Below are 27,114 nucleotides of genomic sequence, written 5' to 3' on the forward strand. Positions count from 1 at the left end.
TTTCCATGCTGATTCAGTTCTTGCCTTGTCTCCAAAGAGCGTCAGCAAAGCTGCTAGTTACAATGGTGGGTTGTGGGTTTTTTGTGTGTGTGTGCGTGCTGTGGACGTTGTATCCAATAGTCACTTGGGGCTGTGTTGCACGCCCTCTTCTGGAGTGAAGACGTAGGCTGATGTCCTGGTCTGATTGAAGTCAGTGGGAGTTCTGGCATTGATTTCACCACTGGTCTCTATCAGGTCTGCCTGGGGAAGGCTCCAGAGCGGTCAACTGGATACTTTTTTATGAGCATTACATTTTCAATAAAAACAAAACAAAAAAAATGTTTTGGCCATATTTGCTTTATGGAATTAAATTCTCACCTGTGCTACCATCAGTTCAATTGATGATAGCACTGGTGGGAACCCTACTGTAGACTGGTGACTTTGTGGCATGTATACCACTGTCTTGGCATGTATACCACTGTGGCATGTATACTACTGTCTTGGTTAGATCTGTAGACACTTATCTTGCTGTGGGATCCACTATTGCAGACCCTTGTGTCCCTGCAGAATCCCATTGACTTCAGGATTCGGGCTATGGCAACCATAAATTGTTTCATATTCTGTATTTTATCCCCTTGTACCTGTGGTATTGTAAGATCTTTGTGAGAGGGACCTGGTATTTGTTCAGCGGAGTTCACCCATGGAGTAGCTCCGTGCACATTTACGACACCACATTCATATAAAGAAGGTGGTAAAATGAAATGGGTTACAAAATGGAGAGAGAGGAAAATAAGTGGCTTTTTTCCCTCACCTGCTGCAGCCAATTAATTGCCCTTAAGATTTCACCTGGAGAAAAGGAAATCCAGCTATTTAGCCAAGCTCTTTCAGCTACTATACATGATGGTTCATAGAATTTAAAGCCAGAAGGGACCACCAGAGCATCTAGTCTGGCCACGAACACCACCCAGCACCTGCACACTAAACTCAAAAACTGAAATTAGACCAAGGTATTATGACTCACAAGAGACCAGACTGCCGTATGCCACAGGCAGAGAATAGGAGGGACCAAGATGCACCAGTGCTCAAGGTCCCTGCAATGGGAAGGACATGATTAAATGAGATATACCCAGATAATCCTGGCAAGTGACCTGCACTCACATGTTGAAGAGGAAGGTAAACCCCTGACGTGGGGGAAAATTCCTTCCTGACCCCACATATAGCCATCAGTTAGCCCCTGAGTGTGTGAGCAAGAACCAGCCAGCCAAATACCTAGAATATTTTTTGGGAGGGAAATCCGTTCCTGATTCCTGAAGAAAGTTGGCTGAAATTCTGAAGGATGAGCTTTAGGAACATAAGACATAAACCAGAAGTGAGCTCCAGGGCTGTTGAGCCCAGCTGCCTACCATGACAAGCCACCCCATCGTACAATTGCACTCATACATTTGTCCAACTCTCTCTCAAAACTAATTAAGTGGTTTCCCCCACAACTCCTATTGGGAAGCTGTTTCAGAACCTCACCCCTCTGATGCCTAGAAACCTTCTAATTTCCAGCTAGAATTTGTTCATGGACCGTTTATATACATTTGTTGAGCACACTTGCTAAGAGGGATGTTGTTGGCAGGTGGGCCTAGGCAGCAAAGGGGAGGCAACCGTTAAATCAAAACAATTTGTGTGGAGTGGGAGGGGCCTGTAGTCAGTCCAGAAAGAGCAGCTCCCTTCTTCAGAGCCTCATTATGGAGCATGGCCAGTGGGGAAAGGGGCTGAGTACAGCTGGGAGGCACACTGCATAAGGAGAGGGGAAGTAGCTGGTCCATCCATGTAAGGGTTTCAGAAAAAATCGTGGTTAGGTTATTATTCATGTGATTAGCTGGAACGGAAGATAGGTTGGGGCTGAGACGGAGGAGAGAGGGAAAGAGCTGAAATATGGTTGGGAGGAAGAATTAGGAATTGTTAATGGCCATGAGAAGAAATGGGAAGAGAAGAAGGTGAGAAAAATGAGTTTGGAGAGTGGTGCATAGGGAAGAAAAGAACAGGAAGGATCATAAAGAATGATACCACAATAGCTGTTGCCTTCCAAAGTAAAAGGAGATGGTGGAGGAGAACAATAGAGAGAAATGAGGAGAAAATGGCATAGACAAAAGGTAGGCGGTAAGGGAATAAAGAAACAGAGGGAAAGAAAGCTACACCTCACAGTGCAGTCAGTGGGAGCCTTTCCTGAGTAAGGACTGCGGAGGGAGGCTTTCCTGTATGTGTGTAGCTAAAATATTTCATGCAGGTATCCCGAGTCCTTTATGGGATTCTTTGATGTATAGCTCATTGAGAGGTCAAACTTCCCCTGATGATTGCAGGATGGATAGTGATGGCATATTTGGTGATGCGGAGTACTGCATATTTCATGCTCTTATCAGAACACACACAACCTCTTTGTGTTTATTAATACTGAACTTCCGTTCTTGTCGGCTTTTAAGCGTGTTTAGGAAGAAAAAGGACTCCACAGACAGAATGTGTTCATTTCCCCTTCTCTGACATTGATATATAATGGTAGAAATGAGTGCAATAAGGTGAAAGCGCTTGTAGCGATTTGTACCGAAATTAGAATTAATGTTCCTTACTATGATGGTCTGTTGGAAAGACTGGCATTTGCACAATGGCATTTTTGTGTTGCCCAATATTTTGAGGTGAAAGGAGGCAAGAGACCGTTTAAAGAAGCAACTGTTGCAACAGTAATTTTTTGTGCCCCTTCTGCTGCTATTGAGAGTATTTGCATTCAATCAGAGCAGGTAGAACAGTGCAAACACCAATTATTGTGAACAAACTCCAAATAGCTGTGGAGTTGGATCATGTTTGTGCCCTTTGATTGTTCACTAAATACTTCACACAAGCAGGTGGGGATTTTTGATCACAAGAAAGTGTGGGGACTGGACTTTCTTTCCTAGAAATATTCATTTTTGCAGGTAAACAATTTAGGTTATTTGTGATCAAATGAGTGTTCGCTACTCTTTAGTCTTCAGTTTTAACAGGTTTTCCATCTACCTAGTGAGCAGAATCACTATCATTTGCTTTAACTGACCATGAATTCATGCTCTGTGAGTATTGAACATCAAATGCTCAAAGCTCACAACTAGAGCTGGGCAAAGTATTGCACTGAAACTTTCTTTTGGTTTTTGGCAAAAAATGCAGATTTGGCATCGCCAAAGCATTTTGTGATCTCATGTCAGTTTCACTGAATTTTTTTCGGTCAACAATACCCCTAAAATAAAATCAAAAGACTTCATTTTGACATTTTCAAAATGAAACTGTCACAGGATGACTGGCCCCTTTAAGGGCAAATGGGGCCAGCCCCACCTGTGTCATAATTAGCTGCCTCCCAGTCTGAGGTATTAGCCTGATGAACAACTGGGCCTCGTAAAAAACCACCACCAACAAAAACCTCATGGGAGGAGCTACAGGAAACAGGTTAGGCTCCTGTGGGAGACCCTCAGAGTAGGGTCAATAGGAAGCAGGGAATTCCCTGGGAGATGCTGCCTGAGTCCTGTGAGAGGGAGGAGGCAGTGAGAAGCTGCTAGGGAAAGGGGTCTCCAGAGAGGAAGCCCTGGGAGGCAGTGCTTGGCTAAAAGAGGAAGGCAAAGCTCTGCAGGGGCCAGTAAGAGGGGCCAAGAGCAGGGAACTCCAGTGTGAGGGACTCCAGGGGAAGCTGCCTGGAAGGATCAGCTCTCTTTGTCAAGTTCTTCTGTCCAGATACGGACTGGTCAAAGTGCTTGCTTATACGCACTAGATGTGTTCATCATACGATCCTTTAATGCTCTCCCAGGTATGGCTGATGTTAATTTTAAATAAGGTATGTTATACACACTGCCACCTAGTGGATGAACAGTGTAATCATAGGCACCAACTCCGTGAGTGCTCCAGGGCTAGAACACCCATGGAAAAAAATTAGCGAGTGCCTAGCACCCAGGGCCGGCTCCAGACCCCAGCGCGCCAAGCGCGCGCTTGGGGCGGCGTCCCAGCGGGATGGCGGCAGGCGGCTCCAGCGGACCTCCCACAGGCATGCCTGCGGAAGGTCCGCTAGGACCGCGGCTCCAGTAGACCTCCCGCAGACGTGCCTGCAGAGGGGCCGCTGGTCCCATGGCTCCGGTGGAGCATCCGCAAGCATGCCTGCGGGAGGTCCACCGGAGCCGTGGGACCAGCGACCGCTAGAGCACCCCCCGCGGCGTGCAGCCGTGCTTGGGGCGGCGGAAATCCTAGAGCTGCCCCTGCTAGCACCCAGTGGTAGCCAGTTCCCTCTCTCCGTCCCCCCAGCGCATCTGCCTGCAGGTGGCCCTGCCGATCAACTTCTCCCAGTGCCTCCTGCCTTCCATGATCAGCTGTTCTGTGGTGTGCAGGAGGTGCTGGGGGGAGGGGAGGAGCAGGGGAGATGGGATGCTTGGGGAAGGGGTGGAACTGGGTGGGAAGAGGTGAGGTGGGGTGGGGTCTTGGGTGTAGTGGGGGTGGAGCTAGGGGCTAGTGTGACCAGACAGCAAATGTGAAAAATCAGGACAGGGGTTGGGGGTAATAGGAGCCTATATAAGAAAAAAGACCCAAGACCCAAAAATCAGGACCGTCCCTATAAAATTGGGACATCTGGTCACCCTACCTGGGGCTGAGCACCCTCGGGGCAAGGAGGAAGCTGGTGCCTCTGAGTATAATACAATTTAGTGTTCCGTTACATCTTCCCCCTTAAGTTCTATATTCCTGACATTTACAATATTTATACTACCACACTGTCTTTGAAGTTCTGTTCTATCTGTTAAGTGTCTCTGAATCACACTCATTTTCTAATTACACAAACACATAACTTGGTCATTTGGCTGTCCATTAGTTGGAAAGACTGGCTGTGGTTGGTTTGGAATCTTAAGAGTCATCAGTATCTGCCAGCTGTAGAATTTGCTCTGTTGATAGTTTGATCCTCAGAAAGAACAGTAGATGCAAATAGTTTCTGTTGAACTCTCCACTGTTGGTCTTGACTACATATGATCTAAGTGCTGAATTCTTTTTTTTTTTTAAATGACAGCTGGAGTTGTCCATCCTTTTCCTCCAGCCAATTTTACATGAGTATTGTCACCAGGTTCGAGACATGACCATTCTCTCAGCATTTTCTGTTGTACAAGTGTCCATGGGCTCTTTTTGCCTTTTTATTCATTTTTTGCTTCTCTTTTCATGACTGGCCACTTTGGAGATCTGTTCTGACTTTGGAAGAGAATCTTAGTTTTGAGTCCCACCAGGAGTTGTGCTGGACAATATCCAGTACTCCTTTTTGTGTTGATCTGTAACTCAGAAGAGCAAGAAATGAGTCTTCCTCCTGTAGGATTTTCTTGGCTGCATGTATAGCTCTGTCAGCCTCTTCTTTCACTTGTGAGTAATTGGGCTGTTAGTAATATGATCAAAATTTATATTTCATTTGGAATTACTTAAATTCTGCTGCAGTGAATTGTGGTCTGTTGTCTGTCACTAGTTGTTCTGGGACGTCAAAATGAGCAAAAGTGCACTTTGGTTTCTCGATAACATTGCAAGTTATGTCTTTCAAGTACATTATTTCTATGTAGCTGGAAAAATAGTTCATGATGACCAGGTAACGATGATGTCCTTTGGATCTGCATAAATATGAAGCTAGTTTCTTCCAAGGTCTCTCTGGTAGAGTTGTTTGTTCACTTTTTTGACAATGTACAGAGTGTTGGGAATCATTAGGAAAGGGATAGATAAGAAGACAGAAAATATCATATATCCTCTATATAAATCCATGGTACACCCACATCTTGAATACTATGTGCAGATGTGGTTACCTCATCTCAAAAAATATATATTGGAATTGGAAAAGGTTCAGAAAAGGGAAACAAAAATTATTAGGGGTATGGAATGGCTTCCATGTGGAGAGATTAATAAGACTGGGACTTTTCAGCTTGGAAGAGAGATGATTAAGGGGGATATGATTGAGATCTATAAAATCATGACTGATATGGAGAAAGTAAATAAGGATGTGTTATTAACTCCTCCTCCTAACACAAGAACTAGGGGTCACCAAATGAAATTAACTGGCAGCAGGTTTAAAACAAACAAAAGAAAGTATTTCTTCCCACAACCCACAGTCAACCTGTGGATCTCTTTGCCAGAGGATGTTGTGAAGGCCAAAACTATAACAGGGTTCAAAAAAGAACTAGATAAATTCATGGAGGATAGGTCCATGAATGGCTATTAGCCAGGATGGGCAGGGATGGTGTCCTTAGCCTCTGTTTGCCAGAAGCTGGGAATGGGCGATGGGATGGATCACTTGATGATTACCTGTTCTGTTCATTCCCTCTGGAGCACCTGGTATTGGCCACTGTTGGAAGACAGGATGATGGGCTAGATAGACCTTTGTTCTGACCAGGGGCGGCTCTAGCGTTTTGGCCGCCCCAAGCAGTCATGCGCGGGAGGCGCCCCGGAGCCGCGGGAGCAGTGGACCTCCCGCGGGCATGACTGCGGAGGGTCCGCTGGTCCCGCGTGGCTCGGCTGTACCCCCCGCGGCTGCGGACGGTTCGCGGACGCGGCGGCTCCGCTTGAGCTGCCGCAGTCATGCCTGCGGGAGGTCCAGCCGAGCCGCGGGACGACCGCCCCCTCCGCAGTCATGCCTGCGGCAGGTCCGGTCATCCCGGGGCTCCGGTGGACCTCCCGCAGGCATGACTGCCGCCCCCCCTCGGCCGCAGGGGACGCCCCCTAGATTTGGCCGCCCTAGGCACCAGCTTGTTTTGCTGGTGCCTAGAGCCGCCCCTGGTTCTGACCCAGTATGGCCATTCTTATGTCTCCTAAACTGATTTGTACTGGATCTCCTTTCAAAAGTCCAGTATCATCAAATCTTCCATTGAGTGATTCTTCCTTTCTCAGTAGGCCCATCATGACTGTCACACTGCCCCTGAGAAGGTTGATGGTCTTTGATCCTTTGATCACACACACTCTGTCTTTGTAAGTTGTTTCTGTGGTGAACTGACCCATGCAATTCAGAAAAACTCCAGGGCTAGTCAGAGCTGTGTCAGGTGACTTCAGCTCTGGGAGAGGTTGATAGTGATTGTTAAGTCCTTTCTGAGATGGCTGTGACATCAGCTCCTGAGTCAATTTTAAAGTCAATAGTCTTGCCATGAATATTCGATTTCACTCTTGAGGCAGGTTCTGTGTCATCACAAGTGATAGATCCCAGAAACAATGGCTCTTGATTGTCTGTAGTATGAGTGAACTCACTAACTGCTTTGGTATAATGTTTTTTGGTGCAAAATATTATTTCTAGTCTGTCCATTCTGAAGGTTTGTGAAGGCTGTTCTTTGGGGGGTGTTGATGAGATCTTGCAGCCTTTGATGCTGTTTCCCTTCTGTTCTGAGTTTATTCCTCACACTGTGTGATGTTCTTCTATGCCAGATATGGAAATTGGTGATCCTCTTCCTAAGGATCACAAAGCTGCCATCACGGATACCACTAATGGATACCACTGTAAATAGTCTTGGTCAAGAGGGCCAGGAGAGTGAACTACCTGTTTGCCTTTAGAAGTAAATAGTCCCTCCAATTAAGGGCTCAGGCAAGCTGATGAAGCAGTATGTGAGGAGCTTGCATTGTTGCTGGCTGGGCTGTACTTGCTCTGTGGATTGTTGAGTTGAATTTCTGGAGCTGGCTGACACACTTCATAAGCACACATATATAAACAATTATCTTAGAAATGATCAAATATAATCTTGTCCCTCTTTGCCCCAAGTGGCTAGCCAGTTCTTGCGGTCTTGCTGGGTTCTTCCATTAAGAGGAGAAATTGGGCTGGTTTGGGTATTTCTTTGATGCAATCCTGTTTATTTATAAAGAATATACACCAAGCAGGGCCGGCTTTAGCAAGTGCGGGGCCTGATTCGTGGGGCTTTTACTCACCGGGCACTGCTCTGAGTCTTCGGCAGCACTTCAGAGTGCTGCGCTCTGGCGGGGGGAGCGGGGCCGTATGCTTAGAGCTGTCTGCCTGCTCTCTGGCTGGGGAAAGGGGGCGGCGGGGCTTGCTGCACTCCAGACAGGGGAGCAGGGCCGTGGGACTTGCAGCGCTCCACCAGCGCTCCGGCTGGGGGAGCGGGCCCCCTTAGGCACGGGGCCCGATTCGGAGGAATTGGCCTAAAGCTGGCCCTGACGCCAAGTCCTGTTCACCGAATGTAGTCAAAATAAACAGGTGGCTGTTTCCTGGCTCACAATTCCAAACCTGCCTTTCTAACCAGCACTCAGACCAAAAATCTCCCTATTGGCTTCCTCACAGGCCCATGCTACCTGTGCTTCCCTGACTACTCTCCTGGCCTTGCTCGCGCACACAGACAAACACAGCTTCAGTACAATTAGTACTCCCGGCCTGCTTTTGGAATCCGTTCTCAGAGGAACAACTGTTGTTCTCCCTGACTGAGTTCTTGCTCAGGCCTTCCATGTCACCTGTGATTGGGGTGGTGGCTTCTATTGTTTCAACTATCTTACTCTTTAAAGGAGCTTAATTGAATGTTCCATTTTTGCCAGAATGAAAGGTGGCTAACATGCCCATCGTCTTCATCAAAGTCTGTAATTGCCCATAGATAAAACACAGATTGCTGGAAGATATCAATTTCCAATATCATCCAGCAAAACAATAATGATATCATTAATTCATTTATTTTATAATCAGTTACCTTTGCCAATCAAACTTGAACCAAGATCACAGTTTAGAAAAATAGTTTTCAATATCCTTTAGGTCATTAATCATTTTCAGAAAAAATGTATGGTTCTGAGTTGGCCTGTGTATAATGCAGAATGTTTGCACTGAGATTAAAACCACATTTTTCCTACAGGAGAAGACCTGATAAAGGTTCTAAAAACCATGTCTTACATCCTAAACTTCTGCACATACGATTCAAAAATGGGGACCTTATGTATGTAAGTTCAGAATGGTGGTGATTAGGTTTAGATTTGGACCAAAGTTTGCTGAATATACAAATATATGAAATGACACCAGTTAAGCCCTATGTCAAAGTTCCAGTAGAGTGTTTAAATAAAGTTGTTTGATGCTGATGGCCTTTTCTCCCCCAGCAGTAACATAATAGGTTTGATTTCCCCCCCCCCCCCGATGAGATTTTTGCTGACTGTGTGTTAAAATTGCATTGATTACTGGTGTTCTTGGCCACTAAATCACAAAGACACTGGCTGATCTGATTCAATTTGTTATAGATTATACATCTGCACGTGAATGGTGTTGCAATTCAAAACTTAAATGTGAAAAATTGTTTCCCTGACAGCAGTAGGGTGGGTGTCCTGCCATTGGAAAGCGATAAATGTTACAGTGCTGTTCATGCTGAATGCTTTAAAGGGATTTCAAAACAGTCATTACAACCCTCAACTCAAGCAGTTTTGACAAATGTAAGCTGAAAATGATAGCCAAGACGTGTCCTTGAAAAGTATTGCACTGCCTGCTACTAAGCATGCTTTGCAAGGCTCTTTTTGTTTTTAAGCAATAAAACAATGTTTTAGATCTTTTGTTTTAAAATCTATTTGTAATTATGTTAAGTCATGTTTTAATCACACTGGAGGTGTATTTATCTAAGGGTTCCGTCCCCCTTCTTCCTTGCAGCCTTACTTCTTTGTGACTTCCATGGGACAAGTCACACTGGATAATCTATAATATGTATCCATGGCAGAATCAGTGGTGCTTTTCAGACTGTTCTTAATTAAACCTATTTTGGATGGTAACAAGGGGGCTGTCATGAGTGCTTCAGGCCCCAGCTGCTCCTTTGTAGTTGAAACATGTAGTGCCCTGGAAAATTCTGTAATTGAAATTGGGTTGCTTCCTTCATCACTTCACTCCTGTAATGCAGGTGGCCCTGGAGTTGGCCTGATAACCAATGATCAGTGTGTGCACTAGCGCTTGCAGCAACATGAGGCATGGAATGTTTCTTGTACTCTGTATTCTCTCTGCAGCCTAGGGGAAATGAATGAACCTCTAGCTCTTTATTTTCCTTCAGAGAAATTACTTACATTTTCAGGGACTCTGGAGCCATGTCCTGTTAGTAACTATTTTTTAGCACTTGTCATGATGCACTCAGTTTTTGTCTTGTAAGAAGCATTGTCTGTTTGGAAGCAATTTTGCAAAAATAAGAAACGTGACCTTTTGTTTTTAAATACAGTGAAGTGACTCAGTCATTTTCACACACACATGCACCATATGTGGCTGCTTTCTGATGATTGCTGCTCTCCCTCTGCTACAGCTCTCTGAGGGCCATATCTTGAAAGAGAAGAATCAGCTCAGCTGGCTAGCAACACTTTTATTTTCTTTGTGTCCTGGGGTGCCAGGTGAGGTTTGCAGGATGATGTGACCAATAACAATATGCAGCTGTTACATAGCACTTTTCATCCATAGCTCTCAAATAGCAAATTCTTAGCAGTTACAGTTAAACACCAAATCTTCTCTTAGACATGTGCTAAACATCAAGCTGTGCTCCATTCTCTCTGAAGTCAATGTGATTTAAGCACATGCTTAACTTTCAGAACCTTTTAAAGTACTTTGCTGAATCAGGGCTCTGTTAAGCAGCATTCACATACGAGGCCTCTCCAAATAAATCCATTATAAATCAGTAGATTAGACTGGTAGTGTGCAACAGCAGTAGTTCTCAACTAGGGAGACGCAGAGTTCTTCTGGGGGGTACATTGACTCATCTAGATATTTGCCTAGTTTTACAACAGGCTACATAAAAGTACTAGCAAAGTCAGTACAAACTAAAATTTCATATAGACAATGACTTGTTTATACTGCTCTATACTAAGCACTGAAATGTAAGTACAATATTTATATTCCAATTGATTTATTTTATAATTATATGGTAAAAATGAGAGAGTCAGCAATTTGTTAGTAACCGTGTGCTGTGACATTTTAACGTCTGATTTTTGTAAGCAAGTAATTTTTAAGTGAGGTGAAACTTGGGGGGTATGCAAGACAAACCAGATTCCTGAAAGTCTGGAAAGGTTGAGAGCCACTGTGAGTACAGAGTCTAACTCCTATTATCATGGTAAGTGGATGCAAAATAATGATATTTCAGTGGAAAACTGGCACATCCAAATTCATCCCACATGAACTGGTGACAATGTTTTTTCCCATGATTATCACAGGGTCTAAATCCGCATTAATTGAATGCTGTAAAGAGTTGCAGTAACAATAAAACCTGTATCTAATTCCCAGCTGTAGATATATTGCATCCACCATATTTTTCACCATATTTCCTTTTCTCTCTTGGACAGGACAATTTTCTGTACAAGTAAAATATCGTGAGAGAGAGAGAGAGAGAGAGAGAGAGAAATGCCATGAAACAAGGTGGATGAGGTAATATCTTGTATTGGACCAACTTCTGTTGGTGAGAACGAGGGTCCAATACAAGATATTACCTCATCCACCTTGTCTCACTAATATCTTAGGACCAACACAGCTACAATTACGCTGCATACAACAATGTGAAGTACGTAATCCATAACTCTTCATGTTACACTAGTTATCACCAGGAACAGGAAACTTGCTGTAGTAATGAAAATAAAGAATGGAGAGATCAAACCAAAATTAATAATGCAGCAGTATAAAATGACACACCACTCAGTGAGTTCTTTTTTGAAATATTCTGATGGGTTGTATACAATGACTGTGCCTAAAGAAGAAAGTATAGTTTAATATTTCTATCCTCCTCCCAAGAGAGGGCATATTAGGATTTTGAACTATTATACTGAATTCATAAAAACGATTCAGGAGTTCATCTACACCAGAAAAAGCATACTGCAAACAGAACCTTTTTTCCTTTCTTATAACTTGAGGACTTACTGCAATTGAAATGGAATATAATGTGCATGAGGAAATGCACTTAACAACCCCCATGCCCAAGCCTTAAGGTTCTGATCCTGCAGTGTGCCGAGAACCTACTGTGAAGTGAGGAGTACCTTCCCCTCGACTCTAAGGGGAGCTGGGAGGGCAGAGCATCTTGCAAGGTAAGGTCCTAAATGTTGTCATGTGGTGCTAAAATGAAACATCAGTTGTAGCTGCTGATGGTCGGCATATGTCAATACAGTTAACACAGGTACAGATACTTCTAGTCCCCTTGATGCAATTACAAAGTGCTCTGAAAACCAGGCCTCTCAAGCTGGGTACCTGCAATCACTAATCATTTCTGAAAATCTTGGTCATTACATTTCTTCCTTTATAACATTATGCTTCACGGTAGAGGCCAAACAAAACCTCAATTTTCTGCAGACTGCTTCCATTCTCCTACACTTCCTTCCTGGCCATGCAGCCTAGCTTGCCACCTTGGCTCCCCAGCTTTGTTCCTCACCATACACCTCCAGCCAGCCATGACTCTGGGGAAGCAGAGATGCAGACTGGGATGTTGGATGCCCTGCTTTCTGACCCATATACACCTTGGCACCCTGATCTCCAACCCATATATGCCATGGCTGCCAGGCACCATCCCATACTCTTCCAAAGCTCCCTTGATGAGGTGCGTTTTGATGGTGGGATACTCTGTTAGTGCTCGAGGAGGAGTGTAAAGAATTAGACCTGTGTATTGTGGTTGGTTAATGTTGGATATGGGAAAAAAACATTTGTTGTGGAGCTGAGGAGTTTGTGTATGTCAGGATATTATGATGTTTTGGTGGTAAGGGATGTGAATTGTGTTTAGTCTGGGAGATAAAGTTGCCTTAGTTGGTGGCTTCCTTGGCTATTAATGCAAACATTCAAAATCAATGAATCTGTTAATTCCAAGTGTAATATCTCTCTTGTAGGGGTAATTAGTAGCGCCGAGTGTAACTTTGCACTTTTTCACTAGGATTCCATTGGCTTCATTCTCTGTGCGTTTTGTACTTCCTGCGTTTTTACTTTGAGTTCTTGGGTTTGCACCAGTCACTTCACTCAAAGGAAGTAATTGGGCAAAACAGTCAAGTTTTGCCCCAAACCATGAGCTGTCTTTGCTTTGCTGGAAAGTTCTTTCATCCTTTTGATAAAACGTCAGAGCTTCGCGTTTGTAACATAAGAAATGTGCACTTTGGGCTGGATCCTGCCAGGTGTCCAGCACTCGGGTCCCAATCCAGTGAAGCACTTATGCTTATAATTAGAAAGGTACTTAATAATATAGTTTCACTTGTAAATAATGGCTTCCATGAAAGTATTGATGAGTGAGACATCAAATAGTAAGTTCAGCCAAGTTTTTTAGTCAGGCTGCCCAGACTATTAGAGAGGCCATTACTGATCAGCCTCTGGAGTCACACTGGGCTGAAGTAATTCACAATCTACAAGCCCCATTCCACCCCCCATTTATTTCATACTGCAGTTTGCAGCTAACTACTGTCAATTACTATCAGATGTCTACTGTTCAGTTAATTATGTGGACAGTTATATTTAATACATTCCAAATTGCAAGCATACAAAAGGTCACAATTGTTTTGGCCAATGGAGACAGTACTATTTAATGGCTTATTTTCCCCTCTGGAACATTATATGCGTTTGCAAGACTTAGGCCATTCTTGTGGTTTTGACTATGATCTCATAACTTATTGCTCAAGTAGTTAGAGCTGATTACAAGCATATACATTTAAGCAGCTGCAAAAAAAAAGTCTGCATGACTTTTAGATAGATTTTTCATTCTATAAGTGAAGTACAATATACTTGCTAACATTTTTTTTATTATCTCTTAGCATAACTTTGCAATACTTCATGGGAGTCTGGATTAACAATTCTTTAGCATAATTTAGAGCTCCAGGCCTGTGTGTTAACACCTTGAAGTCAAGGGAACTACTCACTTGCTCAACATTATGTATGTCCTTTGCTGGATCGGGGCCAGACTGCCCCCAGCTTCCAGGATTGAGCCCTTTGTGTGGTTTGAGGGTTTTATAACCAAAGTTTCTTGGTTTCTTTAAAGTTTCAGGTTTGGGATGAGTTTTGGGACAGCTACTGTTTCCCAGCATCAGAACAGGAGTGTCTTTTTAATTATTAATTACAGCTTAATTACACTGTCATCCATACCTTTCAGTTGGCAATAAAGCATTGCTAAGAGCTTGCAGAGGTTGAAAGTTACTCTTTCAGGGGATGTTTACATATTTAAGGTGGCATGAAAAGGAGAAGAACACAAGAGAAACCTCCTTTAAACATGCCTTCTATGATCACTGTAAGCCTTCCTGGCTGTTAACTCTCCTCTTTGTGATTTAATACAGACACAGACTTAAGTATGAACAGAGGCCCACCCAGCCAGTTTGAGTCAAAACAGTTCAATACTGGGTCTGTCACAGCAAGAACCACTGCAGTGCACAGTGGTAAGGCAAACAATTACTCTTTTTTTGTTTTCTGTGCCAGAAATCTGAGCTTAAAGGGCCGGAGTGCAATCATGATTCTTCAGATTTAAGACTCACACATTGACAGGAGCCTTCAAAAGCAAATCTGAGTTCATGGGGAAAGACTGCAGCAGTCAAAAGTACAAAAGACCTGGAGAGAAGTTAAAATTGAACTAATCGTCAGAATTTTATAGAACTTCTCTTTTCATGATTTTTTAAGTAAAAAGGAACAAAGAGGAAAAACCAATTTTAAAAAAAAATCTCAACGAATTTGAGGTGATTTTTTTTCTTCCCTTCCCTTCCCAAATTCTTAAGTGACTTAGGTGCATGTGTCCTACTGATTTCCCTCCCTTTCTCCCCAACACACATTGGGATTTGTGCTCCTAAAGACTTTAGGCATTTTTGAAAAATCTCACCCATAGTTTTAACACAGACTTAATAAAAAGTACAATGTGTAAAACAATACACACAGGACCCAAACTGAAGCCAATAGCAAAACTCCCACTTCTGGTCTGGGGGTACATGTTTATCACAGCTCATTTAAATTACCCATTTTCCCCAATAATTAATTTAGCTCTCTATTCTGCATTCACTTGCTCATGAATTGAGCTATATTCAAACTGTGAATCTTCATATCTTGTTACAGCTATAATAATGTTACATACATGACTCATCCGATTCCCACGTCCGAGGTACAAATAAATAATTTATTAATAGTTCTTTCTATGAAAGTTTGGGTCTATCAAACATTCAATAAGTTTTCTGCTTTAGTTAAAGCTTAAGAATGTTACAGAGGAAATTAGGAACAGGAAAAGGACATGTGTTGTCTTATTTGTATTATGGTAGTGCTTAAAGGCTATTCTACATCTTATCCAATGTGACTATACTTTAAAAAATGGATTGGAGTCCTGGCTTTTCTCTACACACTAGAGCTGGTCAGAAAATTTTAATGGAAAGGTTTCTACTGGAAAATGCTGTTTCAATGAAATTGAAATCAATAGGGATTTGGATGAAACTTCCTGCATATGCATTTTTTGTTTTTAAAACACAATTTTTCATTGCAGGAAATTATATTTTGAAGAAAAAACATTGTTTCAAAATTTTCATTCTGAAATGTTTTCAGTTTTAAATATTGACATTATTTCATGACATGTCAGTAGTAGTGCATATGACATGCCATTATAATATGCCATTATATAATATATAATTAATATACATTGCGATGTTTTGGTGGTAAGGGATGTCAATTGTGTTTAGTCTGGGAGATACTGGTGATACTTGGTGGCTTCCTTGGCTATGAATGCAAACATTCAAAATCAATTAATCCTATTATGTCCTACTACGACATAATAATAATAAAGGAGGCAAAATATCCCCCCTAAAAGCATTTAGGGCAGTTTTTCTTTAGTGTGGATGAAAAATTTTATCTTGTTTTTGAACTCAGTGTCTCATGTTTGTGTTGTAAGGGTGAAACTCTTTGATTTTTGCAAGATGTGATATTTTAATGTGCAGTAAACAGAACCTGCCTTTAATGCGTTCTTTAAAAAAAAAAAAAAAAGAATATTTTGACTGTTATGACTTGAGATAATATAACATGTCCTATTATGTCTTGTTGCTACTGATGTCATGAAATAATGTAAAAATAATAAAATATAAAAACGAAGAAAATATTTTGAAACAAATTTCGTTCTGGAATGAAATTTGTTTTTTCCAAAAAAATATTTTTCCAGAATTTCCATTTTGTGGGAAATGTAAAAAAATAGATATATAAATGAAACAAAATTTGAAATGTCTACATTTCCTGTGAATCAGAGGCTTGGCTAGCTGTATTAGACACTTCAACTCCTCTCTTCCTTCAGGAAAATAACTAGGTATTTCTTAAACACATTTAATCTCTTAGCTGCAGATGACACTATACTCGATATATTTGTTATCCTGTCTTTTGAAAGAAAAAACTGGAAGTTTTCAGGCCAGAATCCTCAGGTGGTGTGAAATAGTACAGCTCCATTTGAAGTCAATAGGGCCACATGGAAGATCTAGCTCTCTACTATGATCTTCCAGAACACATTAATCCTGCCTATTAGACTTGTGCAGTTTCCAAAATGGCCAACATTTTGGGGGCTGGATCCTGGAAACCCTCCAATCACAGAACACTCAGAAATGAATGGAAGCTCCATGTGCACAATGCTCAAAGCATTGGGCTCCTGCTAGTCAGGGCTAACACACTGAAGCAATGCTAACTCTGTGGCAACTAGTCCTGTGTTGATTCCTCTGTACTCTTCCACCCCCATTTTCTCTGTGGCCAAAGTAAGCTAGTGTCTGCTGCTTGTGCACATCAAGCTTGTGCAAATCAAGGTTATTAGGAGGTTACATTCTTAAACATGTACATTAAAAGTGAGATTTTTTTTTTTAACAGTTAATGACGACAGATATATGGGTCATCACCAACACAAGTGTTAGACTAATTATATCTTCTGTTGGATGAGACCATTACCCAGTGGTGCGAGTAGAAACCATTTCTTGCCAGTACTGCGCTCATGGGAGGGACACAAGGGGGGCACATGACCTCCCCATGTGACCCTCCTTGTGATTCCTCCCCACCCTGCCCCCAGCCTGGGGCCCCCATGCTCTTCCTGTCCCCTCCGACACCCCCTTTGTATATACAAACACCAACATGCTTAACTACTCACTTCCCCCCCCCCCCCCCAGATATGTAGTATTCAGTCTATTTATAAGGAATATGGGAGTTGGTTGAGGAGCCATTTCAGCATATCTATGACATATATTAAAAGACACATTTTAAATAGAACTATATCTTAAACTGCTTTATGGTATTGTACCCAAACATTGTATTTCAATGGGGGATTCAACTTCCTTTATAGGAAGAGACTCCTGAAACTCTTACCAGTTCACAAAAGTGGTCCATAGTCATGCAGATAGTCCCATTGTCTTCAATTGGATTGCTCGGGGCTTGGCTACACTCGAAACTTCAAAGCGCTGCCGCGGGAGCGCTTTGAAGTGTGAGTGTGGCCGCAGCGCCAGCGCTGGGAGAGAGCTCTCCCAGCGCTGCAGGTACTCCACCTCCCCGTGGGGATTAGCTTGCAGTGCTGGGAGCCGCGCTTCCAGCACTGCGGCACTGTTTACACTGGCGCTTTACAGCGCTGTATCTTGCAGCGCTCAGGGGGGTGTTTTTTTCACACCCCTGAGTGAGAAACTTGCAGCACTGTAAAGCGCCAGTGTAGCCAAGGCCTCAAATGATTACGGGTTTACAGGATTAGGTTCCAAGTTTGTAAGTTTTTTTTTCTGGATGAAACTGACAATGCCTTAGCTATCAGATCAGAAGGAGTGTCTTTCAAGTAAAGGTGGGCAGATGTGTGATAAGTCTTAGCTCTGTTCAGCAAAGTTCTTGACAGATTCCTGAGCAGCTGGTTTAAGGCCATCAGTGTCAGGCATTATAATCTTCATTTATAGTTCTCTCACCCACAAAGCTGGAAAATAAGGCATTTGTTTTGCTGCTCCAGTTCCAGTTAGCAAAATGCATGTTAGACTAGTTTGGCTGCATAGAAGAATTCTACATACACTGGGGACAACCCTGATTCCTGTAAGGCTGCAGAACTGGGCTGACATCAGAATCCAAACATCCTCTGGTCAGTGCAAGCAGAGGCATTTCTCTAATGATTTGGACTTGATGTGATGCAGTATGAATGTCCTGGATAATTCAGACCAATGGGGAGAAACAGAATAAAAAACACTGTTTAAATACAGTCTGACCCACTCCCCGCTCCCCTCTTGACGACTCCTGACCAACCATAGCACAATACATATGCTAACAAACTTAAACAAAGCCTCTGTTTAAGTTTGTTAGCATATGTATTGTGCTTAGGGTGACCAGATGTCCCGATTTTATGGGGACAGTCCCGATTTTTGGGTCTTTTTCTTATATAGGCTCCAATTACACCCCACCCCCTGTCCTGATTTTTCACACTTGCTGTCTGGTCACCCTAGCTGTGCTGTTAAAGCCATAAAAAGAATGAATGCCCTCCCTAGCTGTGTTCTGCTCCTTTAAGGAGCAGAGCACAGCTCCACCGCCCCTCTGGATGGGGGGGCCTAGCTCCAAGTCTTTCCAGTACCCCATACCCACTAAAAGTCTCCTGACGGTACTGCATACTGGAGGGTACCGCCTGCCTTGCACTCCTGATTACTTTTCTACTACATTATTATACAGCTCTAAGCTTAGTCCTTGGCTACAAAAAGACCGGCTACGCAGATCTCGGATAGCTCAGTAAACATATCCAACATATCCCAAGACCTTGCTGCCTGTGTCTTGATTTTCCAAGAAGTGCTCAATATGTGGACTAGTGAGTTAAGAGCTCGAAAAAGAAATATCACTCCTGAGCTACAATCCTGGATCTGATACTGACTTGCTGTGTGTTGTTGACTTAACCTTTCTGTGATTCAGTTGCCCAATCTGTAGAATTTGTGCTTACTTCCCCCTAAGACTTGGAGTTAATATTTATGCAGTGTGTGTAGGATGTAAATTGTAAAATTCCACCCCATCTGTCAGTCCCTCAGGAATCTTCAATAGGACTGACTACAGAAGTACTATGTGCCCTAATTACTAAGTACACCTATTAATAAAGGATACAGATCTTCCATTTCTCAAATTCTTGGATTTTCTGGGACAATTACTACCTAGTTATCAAAATAGTTTCCTCCATTCCTTATGGGCAGTAATGTGGTGATTAGCAGGCTTAAACATTTTTTAAAAATGTTTTCACAAACTTCCAATCTTATCTGTCTTGCATACTTTTGTGGTTTGTCCACCCAAATTAGACCATTCTGAAAACAAAAGGAAAAGTGGGCCCTTGAGACACTGAAATGAAGTAGCTGATTAGTCTCGAGGTAGCTCTGAAGTAGATAAGCAAAATGGATCAGAAATGTACTCAGGACAAAGATAAATCACTTGGAAGGACCATTCCTATAGGACTACAAAGCATCTGACTGGAAACTTGAAAAATATGCTGAGAAATGCTTGGATTAATAAATCAAACAACATGGTTGAGACATGGGCTAAAACTTGTCTGGACTATTTAGCTTATTGGTTGCACTTGAAAAATGGAGAGTTTGAGCTATGAAGTTCTAGCAAGAGATTTTTATCTTTTTCCTTTTTCTTTTAGTGCTCCCTGAGACAGGATGTTTTTCCTTTTGAATTATCTAATCAATATTTTCATTTATTTATTTTCAGATTAATAAAATGCACAGCAATGAAATGGGGGTAGTGGTTTTTTGTTTAGCATATACTGTTTAGCAATATGACAGGTTTCAGAGTAGCAGCCGTGTTAGTCTGTATCCGCAAAAAAAACAGGAGTACTTGTGGCATCTTAAAGACTAACAAATTTATTTAAGCATGAGCTTTCGTGAGCTACAGCATCCGAAGAAGTGAGCTGTAGCTCACGAAAGCTCATGCTTAAATAAATTTGTTAGTCTTTAAGGTGCCACAAGTACTCCTGTGTTTTTTTTTGTTTAGCAATAGTAATTGATCTGTGTTTGACCACAAAAGTAATATAATAAGCTTTTTTTCTGAAACCACATTTCCAGTTCCTCACTTATTATTATTTTATTTATTATGGTGAAACCACCTTTTGATGAGGACACAGTAGCAAAATGAGGACAGACACATGCAAAGAATTAAGCAGCAGGCCATAACTTTTATTAAACTTAGACAGCTAGCACCCCTCCCCTCTGTTAATCACCCATATCTCCTATATGAGGAATGTAATTGGTTTCACAGGGCTCCTTAGCATATAACCCATAACCGGAGGTAGGCTCTCCTCAGCCTATCCCACCAGGACTCAGGTCTCTATCTGTCCTAGCACCCTTCCTCTGGTGAGGGAGGCAGAGGGTGCAGCAGGGTCCATGAAGGTCACAATGTCTCACCCTATCACATGAGCCCAAAGGCCCAACAGCAAAATCCCAGGTCTTTCACCTTTGAGAACTGTTCATTTTGTTTTAAGTGCACCGGAAACTCTCTGCAAGTTGCGATGAATAAACACCACCAGTATCTCAGTAAGGTACTAAACGCAGTCCTACTCAACCCCTTGTGGCTTTCAGGTGCTATAACGAAGGCAAATAAACTCCCTGGTCCTCTGCCTATTACCCATGGGAGAAAACATTTCTTCCTGACCCCCTAAACAGGTGACTGGCTAGACTCATAGCATCTATCAGGTTGGGTTCCCATTCCTAATGTGGGTGGCTAGGGTGGGCTGCTGGCAGGGCCGGCTTTAGGCCGATTGGCCCGATTCCCTGGAATCAGGCCCTGCGCCTAAGAGGGCCCTGCGCGTTAGGCGCCTTTTAAATTTATTATTATTATTATTATTTTTTTACTCACCCAGTGACAGTCTGCTCCGGGGGTTTTTGGCAGCATTTCAGTGGTGATGGGTCCACTCTGGGGGTCTTCAGCGGCATTTTGGCGGTGAGGGGTCCTTTGGTGCTGCGGAAGACCCGGAGTGGACCCGCTGCCACCGAAGTGCTGTCGAAGCCCCGGACTGCCGCTGGGTATTTGAATCGGGCCCCGCAGTTAATAAAGCTGGCCCTGGCTGCTGGAATGGAGCCGAAAGAGGCTCCACATGGCTCCTGCACTGGGCTAAATCCTGGGAGCTGGAGAATGTTCGCCAATCAGCACCCCTCACCTCTAGCCAGCCAATGAGTTCCAGAGACTCTCTGGGAGAGAAGCTACCTGTTGTCCCTTGGTGAGTGTCTCCCTCCCTTGATACTGGGACTGGCCCCATCAAGTTCCCCAACCTGTTGTGATGTGGTGGGTGGCATTTTAAAATTGCAGATTATTGCTGGCCCTATTGCCTAAATTTTCAATAGTGATTTTGGATGCCTTCATTTTTTGAGTGCCCAATTTGAAACACCTTACTACAGGGGCCAGTTTTAAAAAGTGCCAAACATCCACCTCTGAAAATCAGGCCCCTTTAAGGTGTATGGAACTGAGCAGCACCCAAAATCACAAGTCACTTTTGAAAATGTTGAGTCACTGAGGACAAGATTTCACTTATAGAAAGTCTGTGGGAATTTTCCTGGGATTTCATCCTGTATATTTAGATAAATAATTTGCATAATATAAAATCACTTATGCTACTTGAATTCATGTTTTGTTTGAATAAAAGCAACATAACTTATTTTTAAATACGTTATTTTGTTAAGTTAAAGTAAAATCTGAGTAGCTGTAATTATCATACTGAAGATCAATTTAATTATCCCTAATGCGTGCAATGAAGATACAGGATATAAAGCATGAATTTAAGGTTGTTTTCTCTTTTAAAAAAAAATGATTTGAGATTCTCTAATTAAGAATAAAACAAGTGTCACTCTACTAGTGCATGTATTGCTTTGCTACCAAACAGGATGAATTATGGAATGTTATTTTCCCATTTATAAACCGAGTGTATGGCGCAGAATTTTCCACATCAGAGAGAAGTATATTCTTTGTGTCCTGAGTGTACTGCATGAAGAGACCTACTCTGTGTTAGCTTTGATGTATACAGTCTATGGACTAATGGAATAAAAACAAATATTGAAAGGAATGTTTAGAGCTAAATTATGCCTCCTGCCTCTATGTGTTAGATGGGGAAATGGCTCTGGAAACCACCACCTTCCCATGTACCAGTGTATAATAGTTAAAAATATGATATGGTGTTGGACTAATTTACAAAATACATGGGTAAATGAGAGTCCCATATGTTCACTATATTCCATGTACACAGTGTATGTGTATTATAGAGAGGCTATATATCGTTCCATAGCTAAGGATGCATCAACTTCCATTGTAAACGTTCTTTTTAGGCCCTGATTCAGCAAAGTGCTCAAGCACCTTAAACACATGTTTAATCCCATCTCTATTCAGCAAAGCACACGGTTAAGTCCCACTGAAAGGAGACTTTGGCACATGCTTGTGTTTTGGCTTACTCCCTTTATAGCAATGGTTTGCACGAACATTGCCACATTGTGAAGGCAAAATATATCCAAGCTCTTGAGACGCAGATTTTTTTAACAAAAAAACAAAACACCCTGATATGAAATGTTGGCATGTGAGAACATAGGGGCATTTGTATAGCTCATAGTTTAGTGAGATCTTACCATAGCTCAAGTGGTAGAGACTTGTAGTTTTGCAACTCAGAGACCAGGTTCCAATTTCAGTTCTACAGTTGTGTTGTTTTACTATGGAGAGGGGAGAGCCTCTCTCTATAGTTGAGGTTGCAGCCCCAATCCCAATATGTGGGTGATTTTGATCTGCTTCTTAATTCCAGTTTCTGAAAGTCCTGTTCAGCTTCAGAAAGGAGTTGTTTAAAAGCCTTAATCTCATAACAGACATCCTTAAGTTATTGTTTCTTTGTGTCTTTCGGTCTGCCAATGAATTTGCAAATTAGCTCACACAATTTGAGACTTACGGCAACATTGTGAAAAATATAGGACAGCTTTTTTTAAGGGACCTAGACACACACAGCTATGAACCCATATATTTGTGTTATAACATATATGATCCTCTGGATAATTTTTTGAAAACATACTTACAATCCATTCAAATGCTCCTTAGTAGTTTCTTATGGGATAGGGGTTGCAGGACTTGGTAATCCTTAGATTACAGGACCAGTAATCACCCTGCAAGAGAATCAAAGTGTTAGTGAGTGAATCAGGCCTTCCTCCTATTGATAAGTTAGGCCATCCCAGCGTGGAATATAAATAGTACCATGAGACTTAGGTAATCAGTCACCTTTGCTAACATATTGAACTATGAATATGAAATATTCAGAGGGATAGTTGTAGTGATCAATTCTTGAACAGTCCACAGACTGAAGTTTATTTGCACAAAATATTTGTAGTATGAATGTGAACAGCAAAGAAACCTGGAAATGTCACCAGTCTGTGGATAATCTGTGAACAAAAAAGGGCTGAGCCTTTAGAATAAATTGCTCATAATTTCCCCCTCCGCCAGCTCTAGAGACAAGTTAAAATAAAATTGTCAGAAGTGAAAGTACTGTCCTTTTCATATTACAGTAAGAAGAAGAAGACTTCTCATGTATGTTCTCTCTTCAGCTTGCTGCTTTGCTCAGACATTTTAAGGAACATTTTGTGGCTTAATTACACAGCAGGTGGGATTTCCATATCGCATAGCTGTAGAAGCCTCAGTCTATACAAAGCCACAATATTCCAAGCTACCTTAATGGCGACATGAGGGAAAACAGACTGTTTGTTGCTTTTTTGCCATCTGCTCCATATACTGTAGATATCCTTATCAACAGGGAGCTAATGTCACCACTTAAAATCTCTAGCTGTACTTTCTTTAAATACTTTCAATCAAATGAATATGTAGGACACAATTAAAGTTGTGTACTCAGTTATTTACATCTTATATTTTTCTTTTATTGCATTGAATTTTAGTGCTCACAAAAGTGGCTCTGTATGGCGCTGCAGATCTTTCAGTTGCAGCGGAGTGGGAATGGTGCAGACTTCCCTACAAGGTTCTGCCAATATGCCAAGCAGTGGCAACATCTCTGCTGTTCCATGCAAATGCTACTAATCTTGATAAATGCATGTATAGGTCTTTACGAGCCTAATATATAATTACATAGGAATTTGTTATCATAGCACTGTACAAATATTTAATTTATGATGTGAGCCTATGTTGAGATCACCACATTTGTGTTCATTTCTAACCTAACCTATGTTTGAACTGAGGTTTCCAAAACTGAAGAGCCAAGATTTATGCACACTTTAGGCACCATAACTCTGTTCCTCCTGACTTTTCTGACCTAGACTCTTATCCCATCAGCTTCACCAGTAATGTCATCATTGATGTCTCATTTGTCTGTTCCTTCCACAAGCATCTCTGTACCTTTTTCCATGCCACCTCTCACTTCCATACATGGACGGTCCTCTCTACTCTTGTCTGTAACACCAGTGCCCTCTCTCTTTAATTAGGCCCCATGTGACGATGCTGCCTGAGGGAGTCGGCTGAGGTCACTCAATTAGGGTGAACTGCAAACAGAACGGGACAGACAAAACCCCAAAAGCTGGTGGATATTCCAAAACTTAGATTTACTAAGCCAGCACAAAACAGCTTCTGTATTACCTCACTGGTTACTCAGAAATACAAACAATGCAGTTTCCTTAAAATGCCCAGCCTCAGGCCTCTGTCCAGACACACATGTTAGATATGATGATGATTACTGAAAATCTTATTTCATCATATAAAAGAAAAGGTTCTTCTGATCCCAAAGGACCAGGCACACACCCAAGTCAATATAAAACTTAGATCTTACCCCAAAAACAAAGAATTGGTTACAAGTGTGTAAACTAAACTAAAACTTATTTAAAAAAGAAAAGAGGTAGAGTGTTGGTTAAAAGAGCAATATATATATACACACTTGAATTCAATTCTTGAGGCTCAGATGAGAGATGAGCTTGTAGTTGCCAAAAGTCCTTTTAGAAATAGTCCATCGGTTATAGTCCAATGTCTATATTCAGGGTGACTCCAGTCAGTGACTGGGGATCTCAATCCTTATGGCTTAAGATTTCCCCCTCTTGAAACCCAAAGCAGATCTGAGATGAAGAAGGATCGTGTCCCAGGGTTTTTATACATTTACAGCAGCCTTTTGGCCTGAACAAACAATAGGTTTAACTTTCCTTCTCCCAAACATCATGGCAATTAGCATGGGGTATTTTATCCGTTAACAGTTCAGATACAGCTTACCACAACCTTCAAAGAGACCTATAGACAATAATACTGTTTCACTCAAGTGTCTTCCTAAATATTAATACTACTTTTTTGATCTTTGAATCAAAGCCATAGTAATAGACAAGACTTGTTTGCTTACATCACAAGACCTGAGCAAACAGCTACCCTTCTATCTCTAACAATGCAGGCTTGCATTTCAAAGCTTTATTCATTTACATATCTTCCTAACCAGTCTTAAGTTCGGCCATGGATCACGTCAGTCTGTGAGTTAATTAACTCTTTCTGGCCCTGTGTCACCTTTCAATGAGATATTATATTACACTCATAACATCACACCCCAATTCAGCAAGGTACTTAAATGCATGTGCAGTCTCATAGAGTTCAATTACTTTCAATGGGACTATGAATGCATGTGTTTTAAGTACCTTGCTGAATCAGGGCTTTATTCCTCCTGAAATATCACCTCTTTGTCTGTCTGCCGTTGTTAGATATGCTTAACCAAAAAAATCCAGACCCACCATACCTTTAACTGAACAATTGCATGACCAGGTTGTAACCTTCACTCCCCCACTCATCGTGCCACCTATGAAGTTTAGACTTTAAGTTCTTTAGGGCAGAGACTATGTCTTCCTATATCTTCTGTGAAATACTTCACACATTTTAGTCACTATAAAATATAAATAATAAAAGGCTTTTCAAAAAATAATAAAGCTATATCTAGAATTTACTGAAGTTACTACAAGATGCTGAACAACATCAACTCCTGCTTTATCTTGCAGGACTGGGCCCCAGGCAGAGAAACCTGACAAAACCTAGAGCAGGTCATGGAGGCAGTGGTAGTGGGCATAGGTGCCAACTTCTCCAGGCGCTGGTGGGTGCTCGACCCCCTGCCGCTCCCGCCCTGCCCCCATTCTAACCCCTTCCCAAAAGTCCCCGTCCCTATTGGACTCCTTCCCCAAATCCCTTCCCCAGCCCTGCCTCTTCCTTGCCTCCTCCCTGAGCGTGCCGCATTCCTGCTCCTTCCCACTCCCTTGCACCACTTAATAAGTCGCCAAACAGCTGTTTCGTGGTGGCAAGTGCTGGAAGGAGAAGTGGGGACACGGTGTGCTTGGGGAAGGAGGCGGAGGTGAGCTGGGGTGGGGAGCTTGGCTGCTGGTGGGTGCAGAGCACCCACCAATTTTTCCCTGTGGGTGCTCCAGCCCCAGAGCACCCATGAAGTTGGCACCTATGGTAGTAGGAAGTAGGTTTTAAGGCGGATTTGAAGGAGAGAGAAATGGGAGACTTCCAAGTGGAGGACTGCAGTATGAATGAAAGGGGAAGCTGCCTGTGCTCTTCCTATTTCTCTCTTCTTCCTGGTCCCTCTACCTCCTTCCCCACTCTCAGCAAGACAGAGTAGGAGGAAATCAAGGCAGAGACGCAGGTAAGGACATCTTGGAAGCGATAACAAGAAATATGCAGTAAGTAACAGGAACCCACCAGAGAGGTGCAATCAAGGCCAAGCTGTAGGGGGAGTAAGATGACTTTAGAAGCAGTGAGTAGACTGAAGAGGCAGGAGCGGTGAAAAGCAGGGAAGATGGAGAGGAAAAGGTTTAAAGTGTTCAAAGCAAGCAATAGCCAAGGAGTGAACATGAGTGAACGCTTACAGATGGAAGGTGCTGATTACAAATGACACTAAAGAGGAAAAAGTATCGTAATTTGACCAAGGACTCAGGATAGGGGAGTGTAGGATGTTATATGTAGTATGTATATTTTAGGTGTTGGGACATGTGAAAAGATGCCTGTTTGCCTGTCAGGAAGGGAGAACTGCCCGGTGAAAAGCTAAGCCACCAACCTGATCAGATAAACTGGGTCAGCAGTTCAATCGGGGTGCCCAACCTATTGGCCATACACAGCCCACCAGAGCATTTCATAAGGCCAACAACTTGCTTCATTGCAATACACCAATGGCCGTTTCATTTGTGTTTTGTTGTCATGTTTGCATCATTTTAGTTTACAAAAGTGTGTAAATAGATAATATTGTACATAGGTTGTTTCTATCTAAATAGATATGA

General features: G+C 42.3%; 1 long non-coding RNA gene across 1 annotated transcript in view; it reads left to right on the forward strand.

The window, feature by feature from the left end:
* The first annotated feature begins 3,362 nt into the window (after positions 1–3,362).
* LOC120407738 overlaps positions 3,363–27,114 on the forward strand; it is a 68,110-nt gene continuing 44,358 nt past the window's right edge. The window contains exon 1 of the long non-coding RNA XR_005600219.1: positions 3,363–3,435. This is a non-coding gene — a long non-coding RNA (uncharacterized LOC120407738). The remainder of the gene's footprint in view (positions 3,436–27,114) is intronic.

The sequence above is a fragment of the Mauremys reevesii genome, linkage group 6 (genome assembly GCF_016161935.1).
Source record: "Mauremys reevesii isolate NIE-2019 linkage group 6, ASM1616193v1, whole genome shotgun sequence".
Classification (NCBI taxonomy): Eukaryota; Metazoa; Chordata; order Testudines; family Geoemydidae; genus Mauremys; species Mauremys reevesii.